Source organism: Protopterus annectens, chromosome 6.part0 (assembly GCF_019279795.1).
Source record: "Protopterus annectens isolate FY-2018-M chromosome 6.part0, PAN1.0, whole genome shotgun sequence".
In the NCBI taxonomy this organism is placed as follows: domain Eukaryota; kingdom Metazoa; phylum Chordata; order Ceratodontiformes; family Protopteridae; genus Protopterus; species Protopterus annectens.
The window spans coordinates 569,130,434-569,151,535 of record NC_056737.1 but is presented as its reverse complement, the minus strand read 5'-3'; positions in this window follow the sequence as shown (position 1 = coordinate 569,151,535).

Here is a 21,102-nt window from a genome sequence, read left to right as displayed (position 1 = left end):
TCATCTGGCTATGGCTGCTGTGCACAGACACACTTGCCATAGTCACCACACTTTCCTGTCTCATGCCACCACCTGCCAACTGTCCGTCATCTATGGCCACTTGTGATGGGGTATGTATGGGCATTGTGACTGTGTGTAGGAATGGGGTGGATAAAACTGGGATGTCAACCAATGGCACAGACTCAGCCCCTGACAACCCTTCCTGTGCCTCACTATGCCTACCATCATTGTCAGAGGCTGTATGGACACTAACATCAGTTTGCCTGCAGGAGGGACCCTGACCCACCTCGCCACCTGTGAGGGAAGACAAGAAATGTAAATTAAGACCTGTACATTATGGTTTACTTCTACACACACACACACACACACACACACACACACACACACACACACACACACACACACACACACACACACACACACACTTACAGGTGAAGTGGTACAAAGATATTACACAGACCTCTCATTATCCAGCAGTCAACATGCATGACATATGGCACTCAACAGCATGCACTGCAGGCATACTCAGTCCTTGTTACCAACATTATACATCTCTGTGATGCATGAGTTGTGTTAGTAGGTGATGCCCCTACCCATGGAACACACTGCACCCATGTACACAGTATTGCCTGTATACCAGAGGGACCTAAATAGTTGTGAGAGAGAAGTAATGTCAGTAGCCACACCTGTACATTGGTAAAGGGTGGGAGCAACATTTCAGCACATCAACAGTACAAACCCACAATACTAGAGATTATGCACATCTGTTTATTACTACACTGCAGCAACAGACTATCTTATCTGACATATGCATGTAGATACTTTACAGATGAAAATGGATAAGCAACAGTGGTCTAGTAATATTCCCTGGGGCCTTACCTGCACGCTCCTCGTCCATTGTGTGGGTGGCATCTTCCTCCACAATGCTGTCTTTAGCCTGCTGGCTTGGCTGGCAGGCGGGTGCCCCAAGGTTGGCGAGGAGCTCCTCAGCATGTGTCAGTGGGGGCAGGATGGCATGACCCCCACCTGTTTCTAGCTAGTCTCTCCTAACTGCAGCAGGACACTGATGGGTGTGTCGGATCAGATCTGTGCATCCATGCCACACCTGCTCATAATTTTGGTTGTGTAGGCCAACATCATTTACATTGTGGATGAGATCATTCCACAGGGCAGTCCTCTCCTGCAGATACTGGGCCCTGCAGCCGAAGACGATGGCATGATGCATGATGACATACTGGATGATTGCATCGTTTTCCAGGTTTGCAAATGTGGGCAGACATTCCTGGGAAATTGTACCTGGAAGACATAAACAGGAAAAAAGGTCACAGGATCTCATACGGTTGTCCAGGTGTACATCAACAGGGAATATTACTTGCAAATAATCCAAACTTTACCATAACACTGTAAGCCATCATGGCTTTGACATCTTGCATTACACTCCTGGCCCTGACCTCTAAAGTTCCCCCCAATGTTGGACACTTAATGGCATAATCCACTATTCACCATTTATTTCTGTGTAGAGGGATCACAGTGGCCATCTTCCATGTGGATGATGTGTGGATGGTGGCATGTGTGTGTTGGACTGTAGTGTGTGATGGAACTGTGAGCACATGCCTGTGTTCATGTAGGAGGTAAACTGTGATGTTCTCATGGCCCATGGAGACTTGCTGTTGGTGCCATTAGTTGGCATTATGTCCATGCTCACCACTGATGCGGGCAGGAATGTGAGTGATGTGCATATCCCCCTGTACTAATGTTGTGGACAGGGTGCCACTTTTTCTGCCTATCCTGTCTGACATGGGTTGCCTGTATCCATGGCATGTGTGTATGAGGTGTGCTTTACCCCCAGTACAGGTTGACTTGTGTTACTGGCTCTGAGACTGTGTACATATGTGCAGACATGGTTACAATTGGCCTTTGTGGTTTGGATATGTCTGATTTCTAGTAATAGTCAGCCTTACAGGAAGTCAGCTGTGAATCTACATGTTTGCAAAGATAGAGGTGCACTTGCTTCCAAGTTGTGGTCTGCACCTATGTGTCCCTGTACAGCCACTATAGCAACCTATTATGTGCTTTGTGTCTTGGTGCTGTCCACCAAGGGGGATTACTCTATCATTGGTGGAGGATGGTTGTACAGGTAAGGTAATGCTGATTCCATATAGCTACAGTGGATATGAAGTGTACACACCCTTGTTACAATGCATGGCACTTGTGCAATTGGAACATGACCCCACAAAAGCAGCTGTCAACACAATCCTCAACTGTGATGTGTCCTGTAGCCATATCAGTTCAATAGGGAACATAACAACCTGTCCTGTGGAAATATATGGGAATTAATACTCAGTATAGTAAGGCAGTTGAATGTGTGTGTACACCCTTACACTGATATGTTGTGTAAACACCTGCTGAGATGATTACAGCATCCATTTGTTTTGGTTTGTACTCTAACATCATATCACATCTTCATTTGGCAATGATTGCTCACCTTCCATGAAACAGCTTTGTTTCTTTTTCAATAGAATTGCACAGGTTATGGGCCACATTTAAGGTGAGAAACATTTTGACATGACTTTCTATGGTCCCATTGGCATACAGTACAAAGACCTGGCATTCCAACAGGGGTGTGTACACTTTGATATCCAGTGTATATGGGTGTTGATATAGCTGTTAGTGGTAGTCATGGACAGTGGGTCATAATACAGTTGTACACTTCTGTGATTACTACATGATAAGCATGCCTACTGTAGTACCCATATCAGTGTCATGGCAATACAACAGTCAGTAGCAGTACACATTTTATTTTGTTGTATGCAGTGACAGTGATATTACACACATGTGCAACATGCACATCCTATTTTCTGGACTGCTTGTGACTCATGTTATTACTTCTGTGCCTTTCAGCTGATTTTGAACAGTTGCATAGCAAACAAAACACATGCATATATGGAACCACATTGGCCATTACAACTGCATGCAGGTTACATTGATAGCAACAGGCCACCAATGATAGTATTTCAACATGGAACATTAATAGAAACACATTTCAATATTTGTTGAACAATAGGACATATGTCCCAACAGTAGGTTTGGTGTAAAACATACCCATTGATTTGTGTGTTTAGATTATTGTTGCAGATATGGTGAGGGGGAGAGATGTCAATTAACAACTTGTATATCCTTGCAGTACTCACAGCTTTAATCATCATTGTTCTAATCATTACTCTACAGGTATTATTATAATACACTATGGCCTTGGTTTCGGCAGTGGTATGTCTGTACACAGTGTATACTTCAACTGTCTTATAGCTAAATTCTACTTCTCTTTCCTAGTAGACCTGTGGAGGGAATGTTTGTTAACACTACCTGACTGTTTCTACACATATTCCCAGATTCTTAGTAATAATTCTGCACATACATCTCAACATCTTAATGCAAAAAATCTGCACAAAGCTTGACAAACTGGGGGGGGAGTCTAATTTAAATATTGCTCTTATAAATGTTTAGAAAGTTGCTAGAGTAACAGGATTTGTTTTAATATACATTTTCTGAATGATCTGACCCAGTGATTTGGCAAGAAAATTGAGGAACAGGCCAGAAATATGAAGCAGATATCTGGACATTCTGCAGAAATCTGTACAGTTGAGAGGTATGAGTTTATGCATACAACTTACTACCCTCCCAGGATTCGAACCATGGCTGTGTGTGCTAAAATTACAATAATTTGTGTTTTATCAGAGTGAGCTATTTAGAAAGTGTTGTCTAATTTTTCAGTGTTTTCTGTCTAAGTCTCTCTTGGTTGTATAATCTGACCATGTAATTACAACATTCTTATACAGACATTCCTACCCATATTTTTTATGTAGCACAGCATGAGAAACAGCTGACACAACAGTATATTTACATACCAGATCTTGGTGAATGTAACATGTGAGGCCATACAATACCAAAGTAAACACAACCAGTGCAGGATTTAGAACTGTATTGCCAGGCAGTTACATTTTTATGCAAATATGACCTATATGAGACTATTATTGTCATTTTGTCTAGTTTATTCAGTGGAAACCATACACATTTTTTTATAGTGCCAGGTGACATTTTACTCCCTTATATTTATTTGGTATGACTACTACAAGCAGGATTTTTACTCACTAGCCTTGCAGCACAGCTTTTGAAACCTGCTGGCATGGGCTTCCTGGTTCACAGCCCTCTCAGCTGTAATTAAAATAGAGAAACATTTATGCATACCTATCTATCACATACACAGGCTGGACTTTGGTAAACAAGTATTGCTATGAATACTTACACATTGCTGGGACATCTCCCATGCCTCTTGCTTCTTGGACCCACTGTTTCAAGAGCTCACTCTTCCTCTGTTTCAAGTCAACATAGTGGTGCCAGACCTGCTCACCAGTCTGAGTGATACCAGTGGCACTGGTGAGATCACGGGTGAGAGTTTCCCAGGCTTCCACTTTATATTGGGGATCCTAGTACGGGTCCTGCAGCAGTCTCATATCATGTTTTTTTACCAGGATTCCTGCCATGACCTTGAACTCCTGTATGCCCCAGCACTATGCCTGGAAGTGCATGCTCTCTCCAACACCTGCCATACTGCCTACAGTGGAGAGCTACAACTAATTATGAACTGTATTCCTGCCTGTGGAGTTTAAATACGGCCAATTTCTCACCCTTTGCCATGATTGGATGGTTTTGAAAATGCTGAGCTAAGCTAAGCTACGGGCAAACCTGCTTAGCTAAAGTTGGCAGTGCTTAAAGGGGCAGGTTCAGCTTTGCTTACCAATGGGAAAATCCACGTAGCTGGGCTATCCATTGCGTAGTATTCATATGTACACAATGCTTACACCCAGTCAACATGGCTGTGCAATGCTTAGCATTGCTTATGTTTTATTATATTGGTCTACCACCTGTATGGGATTGATTAATCATTCATTACATAATATTACATTTATTTACCTTCCCTGACATCCCTCAATGTGCTGTGATTAATTTATTCTTGTGTGACTATACTGTATGGGGCACTTGTGTTGATATGGGGGCTTCACTACTTTATTACACTGACACCTCACATCTGGGCCTAATACAATACTCTGATTGAGAAAAAAACAGTTACTTCTTACATAAATATGCAAACAAATTAAAATTGTAATGTTTACACATACAAAATGGAAACGGCTTTGGTGAGGGTTGAACCGTGAATGACTACATGTAAGGCATACACTCTAACTGCTACACTATTGCACTTATGTTTAAACTGGATGTCTATTGCTTTTTAACTTATCATGCTGTTTCAGCTGAGGTAAGCATAGCTAAGTAACGGGCACACCTGTGGAGCTACGCTTAAACTTTATTGCATGTATAAAAAAAAAATTATCTGTTGTGTTTTTTTATTTGTACCCTTCAGAATATCCACGCTAATGCTGAATCTGTTATTCCATCAACTTTCGGCTTTGTGGGATGATTGTCCCTTATGGCTTTGTCCACATTCCTTACTCTGACGGATTGGGAGGTGTGCGCTATGTGCTTATGGACAACAACACCAATAAGGATTTTCTGAGAGAAGGGAATGTTCTGCCAGTGAAAGCTTATCAGAGGCAAGGCAATTCAAGCAGGACTTGGACAGAAGTAGTATCTGCACTGAGGAAGAACTTTCAGAACAAAAAGAACTGGAAAAAGAAAAACTTTGCAAAATAAATTGTTAGGGTACTGTAGACACTGCTTTTGTAATTGTGAATCTATCTAGCCTTGCATTGTCTGATGAAATGTGCAACGTATTGAAGAAAGGTTGGAATTTTGTTCCCTCAAAAAGGGCTGATAAGTGTGATACTATTAATTGCTTGAGGGATTATGTTAGGAAGTTGAATTTGAAGTTGTTATTTCCTAAAAATGCTGCTGATTCTATGATGTTTTATAGGCCAAGTGTGTACAACCCCCCAGTGATGAAAGAATTAGAGGTATTTCAAATGGTTTGTGAGCAGCAAATCATTGAGATGCTTGATAACAAGCCCAGGTTTAAAATGTTCACCCTTAGTTGGACCCAGAGGAAGTCATTGTATGATTTATCAAATAATGATGCTGTTTTGGTTACAAAGGAAATGCTTTGGTAGTTCTAAACAAGAATGATTATGTTATTGAAATGGAAAATATGTTATCTGATGTGTCTTTTTACAAAAATACAGTTTTTACAGAAGTAAAAAATGTTTTTCTTTCATTGACGGCCAAATAGAAGAGTGTTTTTTAACCGGGCGCATAACTGATTATATCAGAAAGTTTTTGTATGTTCATTCTCCTAAAATGAGTCATATCTTTGGTTTTCCCAAGATACATAAAAACTTAGATAAACCACCCACGCACCCTATTGTTGCCAGTAATGGCAGCAAAACTGAAGCTTTGCCTATTTTTCTGGATAGGTATTTACAAGTAGTAGACACTATGGGTTCATCTTATATAAAAGATTAATTTGAATTTAAGAATTTACTGGGTAATTTAGTAGTGGAAGACAATGATATTCTTGTCATCCTTGATGTAAAATCATTGTATACCCTCATTCCTAATAATGAGGGTATGGAGGTAGTTAGGCTTGAAATCTTGAATTATAAGAAATTTTCTTCCAATATAGTTGGTCTCCTTATGGAGATGTTAGACATTATTCTCAATTTTAATTTTTTTGAGATTAATGGTAAGTTGTTCAGACAAGTAAATGGAGTAGCAATGGGTGCCGTTATGGCCCCTAGCTTCGCCAATATTTTTATGCATGGATGAGAAACGTGTCATGTGTTTGAAAGTATTTATATGAAATATATTGTATTTTTAAGCATTTTATTGCTGATGCTTTTTTAATCTGGAGGGGTGATTTAAAATTATTGGAAGAATTCTTGATTTATCTTAATAATGTTTGTTCTTTTCTTAAATTTACTTCCATTTATGATGTGGTGACTATTAATTATTTAGATCTCAATATTACCAGGGTGAATGGCAAGTTGGTAACAGCTATTCACAAGAAGGAGGTTCAAAATAAATCATTTTTTTGCATTATGATAGTATGCACCCCAAAAAAACAAAATAAATATTGTGAAAGGTCAATTGACAAGAGTACATCATTTAACTGATGAAGATCATACGTTTAATAAGGAGTGCATAAGCTTATGTGAGAAATTTATTAGCAGAGGTATCCTAAAAATGATGTAGAACTTTACTTTAAAGAAATTAAGAATAAAAGTGATAGGGTAGCAGATTCAAAAAATAATGATATAAAAGATTTTAAAACTTCTATTCAAATTACCAACAGCGTGAATGCTCATACTATAAAAAAATATTATAAAAGACAATTGGAAATTTTTAAAGTGCAGTACTGAAGTGGGTCAAAAGGTGGAGGATGCCCCTGTTTTTGTGCAGAAAAAAGGTAAAAGTTTCAAAAACTTATTTCAGAGTAAGTTAAACAGTAAAGTGTCAAAATGCAATAACCCGGAAATGTATAAATGCTTAATGTACAATTTATGTGATCTCTTGTTGACTGAGGTCAAGGACATCAAAGTGGGTACTGCATGGCTGCATATAAAGGGCAGATACACTTGCAAATCAAGATTTGTAGTGTATTTGATTGTTTGTATGTCATGTACTGCATTTTATGTGGGGCGAACAACAAGAGAATTAAATAAAAGAATGTATGAGCACAAGTATGCTGTAAGTGTGCAAGATGACAAAAATGCTTTAAGTAAGCATTATAAGGACAACAAATGCAAAGTGAATTTTAAGTTTTGTGTTTTGGATGAAGTTTTGGATGCTGTTAAGAAATTTGATGCAGAAGAGGAGTTGAGCTGGAAGGAATATGAATGGCAAGTGAAATTTAATGATTGCCATCCACCTGGTTTGAATGATAGAAAAGGGTTTACTGCTTTCCTTAAAAGGAAAAAATTATGTCATGTGACATCATAAACCATGTGTATTTAATGAGTGTATTTTTTGTAACACATTATACAGTCTGAAGAAGTCCTTGGTGGATAAAAGCGCTTACTGTGGATGTGTTGAATTAAAAGTTTTTGTTATTATTTTTGGCTCTGGTTTGGTTTAATTTTATTCTTATGCTAAATCTTTTATTCTATCAACTTTTGGCTTGGTAAGGATGATTGTCCCTTATAGCTTTGTCCAGATTTCTTACCCTGACAGGTTGGGGGTGTTACAAGCATTCTTGTTCATTTTAAATTGCTGAACATCAATTCTGGAGTGCAGGGGGCATGTGTATTGTGACAGCTCTGCTCTAAGACATACCCCCTATGCTAGTACATGGAACCATGTCCATTTTACACCACAGCAGTGTGCCTTCATACATATGCATGGCATGCTGCCATGCTGAACAGGAGCGGTCCTTGCTGTGCAGGAATAACTTATTCCTGCACGGCAGCTTGCTGAATCCGAGGGACACTGTCTGCTAAACAAAACAATAACATGACAAATTAATTTACCAAATCTGTAACTGTAAATTAACTTGACTGTAATTTCTGGTATACGCTAAACAACATAAATGTGTATGGTTACCCTTTTTTCTCACTTGTCACTTCTAGTAAGTCTTTCTGAGCACTTTAGCTGTCTCAGCTGAACTCAATTTTATTTTATCTGTAACCCATAAATCTGCATGTTCTTGTTGCAAATAATCTTTTTTTAAATTCTGTACATTTGTACAATCTACTGCATGCAAAGTCTTACAAGTGTCATCTGTGTGAACTACTGTACATTCTGTAGCATTTTTATTTTTTCCATAAAATTACATTAATGAAATCTAAAACAACATATAACTTTGATGACATGTCCATACCTAGTATCGAGCTGTTACACTTCAAACTGTTAGCTGCTGTAATCTTTGATCCTGTAAATCCTGACAAAACTGCATTCATGTCCTCTAATAATGGTCTATTTGTAACTGGAGTTGATTTGTCTGTATTAATCAGTACATTATTCCCTGATTTTTTTTGTAATAAATGAAATATTCTCATTTCTTTCAACCTTGAACAATGACAGATAAATGCTCTGGTTTGGTGCTGGACTACCACACCCTTTATAGATAAGCTTAAAATCCTTTTTTATAGAACTAGAAACAACACTAACTTGAGCTATGGTATGAGTTTCTTTTTTACTTTCACCTGAAATCTGTATATCATTTTATGCTGGTCTTTACTTTATCAGACTGATTAAAATCTGCACTCTTATCCCTCTTATCCCCCCTCAGTCCAATATTTGCACTGGCTTTTGAAAACACAACAAACTAGAATTTATGACATTCTGAATACCTGTATTTGAAATGATGTGAACTTGTGACATTGCAAATACTTGCTTTATGTTTGGCCAGGAAATTTGCGTGTTATGTACATTGAGTGTGTTTACATCTGTATTTACAATACTGCTACTTAACTCTGTACTTTGAATTACATGTAAACTAGAATTGATTGCATTATGAACATTTCTAGTTGAAAACTGTACTAGAACTTAACTCTGTAACTTGAATTACATGTGATGTAGCATTTACACTGTTTGAAGTCTGTAAACAAAATTACTGAAATTAGCTGACTCATTCTGTGAATCATGAGATAGTCTGTTGTAGTGCTCATTGTCTTTGATCACTTGGAACCCAATTTGGCTGACCATATGAGACACTATGGATAACAAAATGTCTGCAAATTTCAGTAGCACTGTTCTTTCTAGCTCCTTTCCAATGCATTCATGGCAGGGTTGAAGACCAAAACAAGACTAAATCAGGATACAGGCAATAGCCTGTGGAAATCTGAAATGATTCTGACCAAAATAATTATTTTGGGGGCTAATGTCAAATCATTCTTCCCAAGATGGATAACCAATACTTTGGGTAACCTTTCAAGTGTCAACAACTGGTGCCAAATCTCCCAAAAATGGAACCAGGACAATCCTGACCAACCAAACCACCAGCCTTTCCAGTTGTTATGCTTTAACAAACTGATGTTTCCCATCAAGAGAGACAAGGCTTGAAGGGATGCTCTCTTGATGAAGGAATGCCCCAAGACCCAAATAAGTTTATCATCTGCAACACAAAATCATGGAATTATTGTTTAGTATAGGATAAAAAGGGATCAGACAACCACCTTCCCATTCTTTTCAGCACCCTGTGGAACAACCTTACAAGGCTAGATCAGATGTTCTCCCTATCCCAAAAGAGACAGAAAAATACCCATGAGGATCTATGCCCTGAAATGAAACAGCCTTAACTAAAACTGTGTTAACATCCACTAGTTTGAACTGTCTACCTGTCACTGATGTAAAAACAGGGCCCATCCACTTACCACTAGGGGTGATCTTACAAAAAAGGTAATCCAATGAACTGACAAATAACTAGAATCCTGAAACTATCCAGATGGACTTGGTGTCTGTTGTTTACTTGGTCTGTTTTGGATTTTTCCACACAGATCAATAAAGTCACTATGAATCACCATGTCCTCCCAGCATAATGCATTTAACAACCCACTAGCATAAAGGCATGTGTACTAAGTTGCTCAACTGGTAAGGCTATAAAGACTGACAGCAGAGAAAAACAACCTTTTATCAGTAATGGGAAGGAGATAGCACCCAATCAGTTTCCTGGGGTCCTTTGAGACCCCTTTTGTATTTTCCCAAACTTTAAGGATCTGCTGTGTCATGCAGTGGCCAGAGTAATCTATAAGCCCTATGAAGCATGCTAACCAGCCTAAGGCTGCCAAATGTATGCAGGGGGTACTCCAAGAATCACCTTTGCATCATCTATACACAAAGAACTTAGTTGCTAAGGGCAAACCCCAAGATCTATGTGCCCAGGAGACTGATGCATAAAAACCCTTGCATGTCTTCACTGATGATGAGTAAGCCTTTATGATACTTTGAGTCCAATATTTTGCTACTAATGATCCAGCTAGCCTTTGACAATTAACCAGACTTCCAGGGGAAATGAGGTCCTGTCATTTCCACATTCTTGCCCAGCTGACGAAACCTGTTGAACTGAAAATGGGAAAGGCTATCAGCCATTGCATTCTCACTATCCAGTAGTTAAATGCATAGAAAAGTTAAATTAATTTGCATGCTCAACAAAACTAGCAGCTTTTTGACAGTCAGGACCCATTCTGGTGTTTGTACAGGGCATGGATGACTACAAGATTGTCTGAACAAAAATAAATCTTGCTGCTATGCAACCAGTTCCACAACACTAAGGTGGCAACCCATACAGGGAATATTTCCAGGAGGTAATGCCATTCTTCCTTTTGGCAGAACGGATCTTAGGTTATTTAGCAGCAAACCAACTTTCTTGAAAATATCCACCCATACCAGACCCCTGCTGCATCTGTGAACAAATCATCCTCACTGGATGATCCCCAAGGTGACTGTCACAAGGCTATTTCATTAAAATGGTTTTAAAATGTGAACCATAGGTCATCCTTGTGTCTGCATGTGAGGTGTACCCTATAATATCTGGGCTTATTGCCTTTGAGCAAATTAGAGATGGACCATAGAAAAGTCCTGCCTAGTGCAATGGCACTGCATGCAAAATTCAATAAACCATGAAGCTGCATGATGTCTCCTGTGTTAGCCTTATGAGCTCCAAGAAATCTCAGAATGATGAGTCTGAGCTAGGAGTTTGAAGGATCTCACAGAAACATCCACTGATAAGCCTAAAAATGCCAGCACTTGACTCAACCCTTCTATCTTATCTTCCACCAAATGAACCCCTAAAGTAACAAATGTGTCCTTGAATATTGCCATCCCTTCCTCGGACCTCTCTTTGCCCACCTCCACTATCAAGAAATCATCTAGATAATGATTGTCAAGAAGTTCTTTGCTGCCAACTTCAATATGAGGCTATACTTAAAACTTAAGAGGTAGCACATGCCACTGAGCACCCAATTGGCATTGCCGTATCAAAAAAGAAATTACCATTGAACTGAAATTTATGTGTCCTAGGTCTTGGACAACACCTTCATCTAACACTCATTTTCCAATAGCTGCAGGTGCTGCCATTAGGTCTTTAGCCTCAGGATTATTGGCATTGATTATACAATGAATATACTGGTATCCACTAATCAAATATGTCTATAAAATCCCCTCTATTTATTTTCTCCTTGATGTTTTTGGGATATGAGAGATAATGTGTGACCTAGGAGGAGTGGCATATAATGAGTTTAACATTGTCATGGCAAAGAAAAACTGAGTAATTCCGACTTCTCGGCTATTGGCAATTTTCTCTTTACCAGAAAGAGGAGGAGGACTGTTGATCTAGGAAAATAGGTCAAGAGGATGGTGATGGTGAAATCCTTCTCTGGTAACTAGCAGCCAGTGTTGGAGTGGTACCAAGATTCCTCTCCAGAGCTAAGTCAAATATTCCAGCCCTGAAATAATCTGTTTGAGAACTGATAAACTTTAAATATTCATCTGCTGTCTGCCCTCTATCAGTACTCCCTTGTCTGTGGGTTCCCTCATAACATCACCTTCTAGTTCTGTAGAAACTTCCAGCAATATGGTTAAATTATTGACTACAGCTGGGGCATCTTTCTTTGTTCTTCTCTTTGTCTTCTTTGAAGGGACATAACCCTGCGTTGCCTCCTCATCCAGAGTTGGCAAAGCTCTTTTGCTGTTACCCAGTCCCTGTTCATGTACCTGGGCCACCTTGAGATCAAACAACAAGCTTCCTTAGCCATTGAGTGCCATCTGTTCTTAAGCACCTGAAATGATCAAGTACCTAAAAGAAAAATGGACATTAAATAAAAGGAAAACAATTTTATTTTTCCTTTCTTTTTCCTTTATACTAGCTTTCACCAATCAGTAGTAAAAAGTAAAAAGTAAAAAAAAATGATCCAAGTAAATAATATTGCATTAGTAAATGTTGCACACACACACATGCACAAACACACACACACACACATATATATATATATATATATATATATATATATATATATATATATATATATATATATATATATGTATGGGTCCCCTACATATGGTCGAAATTTCACATATCCAAAGACCATATGGCCGAGACCATATGATCGACTTTTGAAATATTGACCATGCGGAAAGGGCATGTCTGTCTAGAGCAGAGTGGGATAATTTCCAACTTCCACACTGTAGTGAGATCTCGGAGTTGGTATATTTAAATTTTGGGGGGTGGGGGGAGTAGCCCCCCTGCTAGCAATGTGAAGGCTAGTGTTTGTTTTGTTTGTTTGTTTGTTTTTTTAAAATGATCGAAGTTTCAAAAGTCAATCATATGGTCTCAGCCATATGGGATTCAGCTTTGTGAAATTTCGTCATGTATAGTAGACCCATATATATATATATATATATATATATATATATATATATATATATATATATATATATAGAGAGAGAGAGTGAGATTCACTTTATAATCTCGATATACTGAAAGGTCGAATTTCAGTATCTCAAGACCATAAAGTCGAATCCACAAAACATCAACAGCCCAAAACCAGGAAACTTCAAATCGAACACAAACCATATACCACACCACACATACACCACAATACCCTCACAACAACAAAAAAAAAAACAGACACACAAACATAACATCACACATTTACATCCCCTACTTATGTATACTAACGCCAAGATCGCACAAACAGAAAAAGACAGTAAACTCACACCCTGACATTCTACAGTCCCTAGGCCACACACACACACACACACACACACACACACACACACACACACACACACACACACACACACACATGCGCACATACAGACACCACCACATCCAAAGCTTAAACACTCATACTTTTACCTGCCTACACTAACCCACATGTATAACTTACAAACACACTTACATACACTCAAACACCAACCCAAAACCCTTACAAAACACTCACTTACCTTAAATTCCACCTAAATCCACACATTACACCAGACACCATCCACACAATACACTACACGTCACGTAACGTAAAGCCATAATGGCAAATTTGACTTAGTTGGATTCGCGATTATGCACTTTTGCTATTTTGAAGACTCAATTTTAGGTCTCAAGTTACTAAAATTCAACCTTTCAGTATTTCAAGATTATAAAGTGAATCCATATACATAGCGAATCCATGTATATATATATATATATATATATATATATATATATATATATATATATATATATTTTTTTTTTTTTTTAAATAAACGTTTCTTGCTAGTATAGATTTACTACACATAATGAAAGGACCCATACTGCCTCACTATAATCACAACCCTCAGCATATGGTGCCAAAGCTCCACACAAACTTCTGGGTGTGCCTCTGCTGCAGTATTCTAGAACAGTAAGCTAAAATCCTTCACTTAAAAAGGACAACTAAAAGCAAAAAGGCATACCCAACATACCTCTCAACTGCTCAGATTTACACATAATGCATTTAGCCTCATATTTACCGTTTATTCCTTACAAAATTATGTTGGCTTCTGTCAAACCACTGAGGACTGAAATCACTAAATAATGGGATACATTTTGAGTTTCTGATTTATATCCTTCAGAAATGCATGCTAACACAACTCCTATTATTACATAAAATGTTCTAAGTTTATAAGAGCAAGATTTAAAATATATCCCTATTTTGTTCCTTTGTCACTCCATTACTTTAGGCTTTGTCCACATTTCTTGCACTAAGAGGTTAAAATATATTGTCATCACAGAAAGAACTGCACCATATCTGTGAAGAAACATCTAAATACTATTGAAAATGGCAATATCTAAGCCAAAAACTACCCTTACAAACAGACTGAGTGACAGTGACAATGCAAAACCTAACTCAAAGTGGTGTTCAGAACACAACCCATTTACAAGGGCTGAAAATTCCCATTCCAACCTGCATCAGAGCTATAACAACCAGGCTGCTGACTTGAAAGAGACAAATCAGGAGAAGAGAATAAATTCACCCAGGTCAATCACCCTATCCCTCCTAGTTTGCCTAACCACCAGGATCTGAGGCACATCACCACCAACCCATCTACATTGACCGAAAACTAAAGCAAACAGTATTCACTTTCTTTCTTTTTTTGACTGTATTAATAATTGGAAATATCCATTACTACTGTGCTGGAATATAACAAGCACTAGGAATCACGTGTCAACACTGCCAGATGGTTCCATGATGCAGCATGACCACAGTGGATTAACCTCTGAGCCACTGAATAGGAATTGTGAAGTTGCTCAAGTCACTCACACTCAAAGAGTGATGATGAGATCTTACCCTACCTTTTCCTAGATCAGCATAAGAACAATCAGGCTTAGAGGTAAGCTGTCATTGATGAATAATGGGCCAAATGATTCCCGTATGAAGTAGCAGCAAATGAAGCAGGGTCCATCTGAAGAGGAAATTGCACAGGAAAAATTTTTGGAACCTTCTGTAAATTACTTGTTGGAAATAAAAGATCTAAGAAACATTCTTAAAACCACAAGAAAATTATTTAAAGGAAGACCAGCATTATTTAAAAGGGATAGATAGACATTTACTTTCTATAATCTATTTATTTCATCCATCTTAATATAAGACCCAACATGTGAGAATATTTGTAAGACAGATGAATAGATTAATCATTTCTATTAAGAGAAAGCTAAACTAATAATGGATAAGGTGCTACTACAAAAAAGTAGTGTAACAAGGAAAGGAAAGAAACAAGTAAAATGTCACCATGGAAGCATCAGAGAGAGAAAACTATTAACAACAAGAAGTATCATGATTAAAAGGGTATAGAAAAGGGAACAGATCATCAAATACCACTTAGAACGATGGCTGTGGTAAAAGCAATGCACAGCAGGAAAACAGATCACCATTTATCATATACTATTGCCAGTAATAGTCTGAAAATATCAGCACAGACAGAAAAACTTAAAATCTATGCAGATAAATATAAAGGAAAAGTACAAAATAAGCAATTCATTGATGACCCAAAAGATATTACAGAGAACTGGGAAACAAAGCAAAAGGAATAGAAATATCACAAAAAAAAGAAATAGGCACATTTTAGAGAAGCATTTATGAAGACCCAAGTGAACACAAAAAAGATGCTGAATGGACAGAAGAATAAGACTGAGTGAGGAGCTTTAATGTAGAGGATAGGAAATGGGATTAAGTAATGGCCAGAGAAATTGTGAGACAATTTAAAAAAAAGCTAATTGGAAAGCCCCATCCCCAGATGCAGTATGTACCTAACTTCTGGCTAAAAGCATTAACATCTTTACACAGAGATTTAGTCCTGAGTAAGAATTACTTATACATGCATTCCAAATAGACACCAACCTTGTTAACAACAGGATAAAACATACTACTCCTCAAGAATGAACCTGCAAGCATGCAGGCCATCCTAAAAACAATAGACCAATAAGTTGCCTTCCAACAAAATACAAATTGTATACTGGAATTGATGCAGACAGAGTTTATAGTCATTTAGAAAAAAAATCATTGCTATAGAAAAAATGGTAACAGAAGAAAATCATATGTAACAAAAGATCATTTGTAGCTAAATAAAACCATAATAGAGAATTGTAAAAAGGGGAAGAATTTAAATACACATGAATAGGTTACAAAAAAGCATGACAGCATCCGAAATTCATGGATGAAGAAATGCTTACAAATGTATAAGATATTCCCTAGACTGATCAATTACATTACAATGATCATGAAACAGTGGTAAAATACTTTGCAGGTGAGCCATGACAAAGAGCAAACTATTACCACAGGGATTAAAATTCAAGGGATGGATATTCCAGGGTGAATGTCTCACCATTTGTCACCACTACTGTTTTGTCCTGCCCTTAACCTTAATCCATTAAGCCAGTGGTTCCCAAACTTTTTCGATTCTTGGCTCCCTTGTTGAATCCAGGTTTTCCCAAGGTGGCCCCCGTCAAATTCTAACAAGTATACTTTGCGAAGTAATATATATTTTTTTAATTAAAAGGGTTAGTTAGGTAAAAATAACACACATATTTAAGATCACAAAAAATGTAATTGTAATTGAACAAATTAATAACACAGGTATTTAAGATCACAAAAACATACATTTCAATTCAACTGTCCAGAATTTCATAAAATGTCCAGATTTTTATATTTGGTCTACTTTGGATCAAATTTATAGTATTCTGTGGTCAGTTTGTCATAATGATTGAGGTCTTCACTTCATAGACATGGGGTATGGGGGTTGATTATGACCTTCAGGTTATTAATCTTTTGAGCAGATCATTAACAATCAAGGGTACTTTTCCATTAATAGGGCAAAAGTTTTGTTTGCTGATGCTGCTGCAGATGTAACACTGAGGTGGGGACCTAGTAAAGCCATGACATATTGCACTGCACTTCATGAACATAGAGCAGTACTGTACAGAAATATTTCAGCTTTGTTTGGCAGCATTGCAACTGTGACCTGTTTTTTTTTGGAAATGCTATAGCTTGACTGCTGTCAGAAGCAGTGAAAATGGTTGTAGTCACTCTGCTAGTTGGAGAGGTTGTACATAGCTGGTGAGCAGCTTTTCAGTAACATTTCAGGCTCAAAGCAGTCTGTCGTTGTCCAGTCCTTTAGTTTTATTGGCCTTTATGCAGGATTGACAACTGTGGTCAGACACTTATTTGTAAAAGGACATTTTATATATAACCAAGACGCAGTCCTCAAACTACATTCCTCCAGGTCTGCAGCAGCTTCCATGATAAGTTGCCATGATAAGTCTCCGATCTTCAGAGACATCCCTGATTTTTCTCTCAAAATTTAACTCTGTCCTCTCAATCCCTCCCCAAACTGGTGACTTTTGGACAAAAGAGGAATGGCAATGCCCGCATATCTACTCACTGTCCCCAAGCTTCAGAGACTATACCTTCCTTAATCATTTATATGATAGAATTATTTTCAAATTAAATCAAAATTACCAGTAATGTAGAAAGATAAAAGAGCTGTCTCCACAGTACATTTACAACTTCTGTTTATTACCCGTTGGTTATCAAACTCCTTACTTTGTACTCCAGCACTCCTTGCTTTGGCCGACAGTCTTAGCATTACTTTACCTCATTTGTTTTTAGTCCCATTCTTTCTAGTAACAGCCAGTTCCTGTGCAATTTTAGCCTCCAAATACTCCAGCTTTCTAGTCAATATATCCTCTGTCTTCTAAAGTCTATGAATCACTTTTTGAGGAGTTGGACTACCTTTGTGTTAGAGTAACTAGATCCTCCTTTGAACATTTTTGTAAGCATACTCAGGTTAGTTAATGTAGCCTTACTCTCACAAGATATTAAGCAATATATGTAATGTTTTTCAAAAAATTATAAACTGCATACAAATCGGTAGGCAGACTTCCTTTGAAATAATATGTCACAGCTTTACTAGGTCCTCACCTTGGTGTCATGTCTGCAGCAGCTTCTTTGGACCCAACTCCCTGTTGCCCTGGTAACAGAAAAGTACCCAATCAAGAAATCATCTTTTCACTTACCAGTAACATGCAGTAGGTGGCTCACTTGCATTTCCCCAAAAGTTAGGATTAGCTGTATTTTACCTAGGGTTAGCTGCTCTCCTCCTTTGTAGCCTATAACCTTTAGTGCGGCCGCAAAATAAACCATGAACTGATAAGCTTAGTAACTGTGAAATAAAAAATGAAGATATATGGCTTGCTTTAACATAGCTGCATTTCTAGGCCTATGCAAAGAGAATACTGTATTTATGGCTAACAAACTTCATTTATCATGAACCCCTTCCATAAAACACAACACACCAAAATGGCATTTGACGACCTTTATTCATTTTCAACAACATAACTTTATTGCATCATTTCAAATGTTAATCACAATGTGTAACATCCTTGTAACAATATGCCAAGGCAGCATAGCCCACTCACTCTGCCCGAATAAGCATCATCCACACCACCACTCACTTATTATTACTAATCAAAGCAGCATCCTACAGCTCGCTTTCATCCCCACACTCCTTGCATCAACACCCAACATGAAGTGGGGGGAAAAAAGAGGAACTAGGCAGTCCCTTTTCTCTGCCCACCAGCCTGACCCCAGGCTGTTCCCCCTCATTAAATGAAGAACTTTCACTAAACCCTCCAAAATAAATTTAAAATGTACATTAAACAGAACCAAACCAAAAACATTCAGGTGCACACCATTGTTTCTAAACCAAACCGGGTCCTTATCAAAGTCCCTATGTTCTATCTCGTGTATACCCAAATCAACCAGCTGCCACGCTAATCTACAATTAATTACCAGCTGTGCCCACTCTAACATCTTAAAACTAGTGGCATTCTTCCAACATAAGCGCAGTACTATCTCAGACCACACAATGCACATACCTGGATATAACCTCTTCAATGTAACCAAATCCTCCCTTATCCTATACACCAACTGCTTCTTAAGAATTATTCCCAAGACATTACCAGCCAGATGTACCACCATTACTTGAGAAAGCCCCATCTGTGGCTATATAAATGCAAGTTCCTCCATAAGCTGTTTCCACCTAAGACCTCTAATACCATGCCACCTGATTCTCCATCCAAATGATGCAAACCCATGTAATCAAATATGCACTGCCACAGAAAAAAATATGACGTCTCCCAAAACTAGTGACCCTTACAGTTCTGACACCTTGAATGCTTGAAAATGCATCCATAAACACAAGGATAACCACAAAACATAATCCACTGAATCACCAACAACTAAAGCTAAACTCTTCAATAAAACATTTCAAACCTGTTTTGCAAATGGACAATGTATGTCTATATTTACACCAGCCACTCTACCCCATCCTCTCAACATAGGCCCCACTGTCCAGGACTTAGTGAAATCCTGCAACCCAGCCACATTTGCAAATATAATGATTCCTGCAAGGCCAGCTTTGGCCAACTGCACTGCTTTACCTTGCACCCAAATCCTAACCAAATATTGCAATAATAGTCCTTCTGTTAAACTTCCTTCTCCTCGGGCAATTGTAAAACAAATTTATCAAAATCATATAATGCCCTACCATATACCTTCCTGGTAGACACTGCCCAAAACTGCTGTGCAACCGTTTGGTTATCTCAGCCCAAGATGCCATACCACTTCTGGCAACGTCCCCGGCTCTTCTGCTGGCCCTGGAACCAACTGCTGAAACTTGGGAAAGTAATACTAACAACAACAGTTCAGACAACACAGTCTTCATCTGTGAAACTCACACCACTGCACTATTGTTGGAATAAAATGAACTGTCTTTCCCCTCAATTGTTCCTGCCAACCAAAGACACAGACCAAATTAGCATCATCTCCAAAATGGTAACATCTTCTTCCACTCCTCCTTCTAATCTGCCAGCTAACAAGCCACAAACCAATCTCCTCCAGAAAGTGCACCCATTCCAGTACCTCCCACTCCATCTGTAAACAACATCAATTCTCCTTGATTAACTCAGTCTGTCTGCTGAAAGGAAACACCATTAAGCTGCTGCAAGAAGAACAACCAAAATACCAAATATGCCCACAACAACTTACTTATCCTAACCCAATGATGTTTGCGCCCCTTTAATAAAAAGGCTACCAACCTACCATAAGTACACCCTGGATGAACTGTCTGACATGCAAAATTCAGTAGCCCTAAAAGCTACAATACCTCACTAATCTGCACCTTATCTTTGCACACCACCCATCCAGTCTTCTCCTTTAAATGTGCTATCTTGTCACCCAGTAAACAAAACAACCCACGCTATGCATCCAATAACAACCCCAAGACATCCAATGCCTCATGTAGGCCTTCCAGCTTCTGCTTAGCTAATGAAACTCCCAGCTCCTCACACATCTCCCAAAAAATCCTGCATACCTACCCATGCTCTTCCAAACCCTTTGCCTAATGTCAAGAACTCATCCAGATTAATGCACCACCCTCTGCATGCCCACCCGCTGCTGCCAAACCCAATGGAGTACAATGCTAAATGTCCCAAAAGTAGCACAGGCTATCAAGCATCCCACTAGCATAGCTTGTCATAGTAAAATTTGTTCCCAACTACCATAAATAACAAAGGTTACTCTTCCTCCCACACCGGCAAAAGTCAAAATGCAGACTCAATGCCCACCCCTGCCAACCATGGAT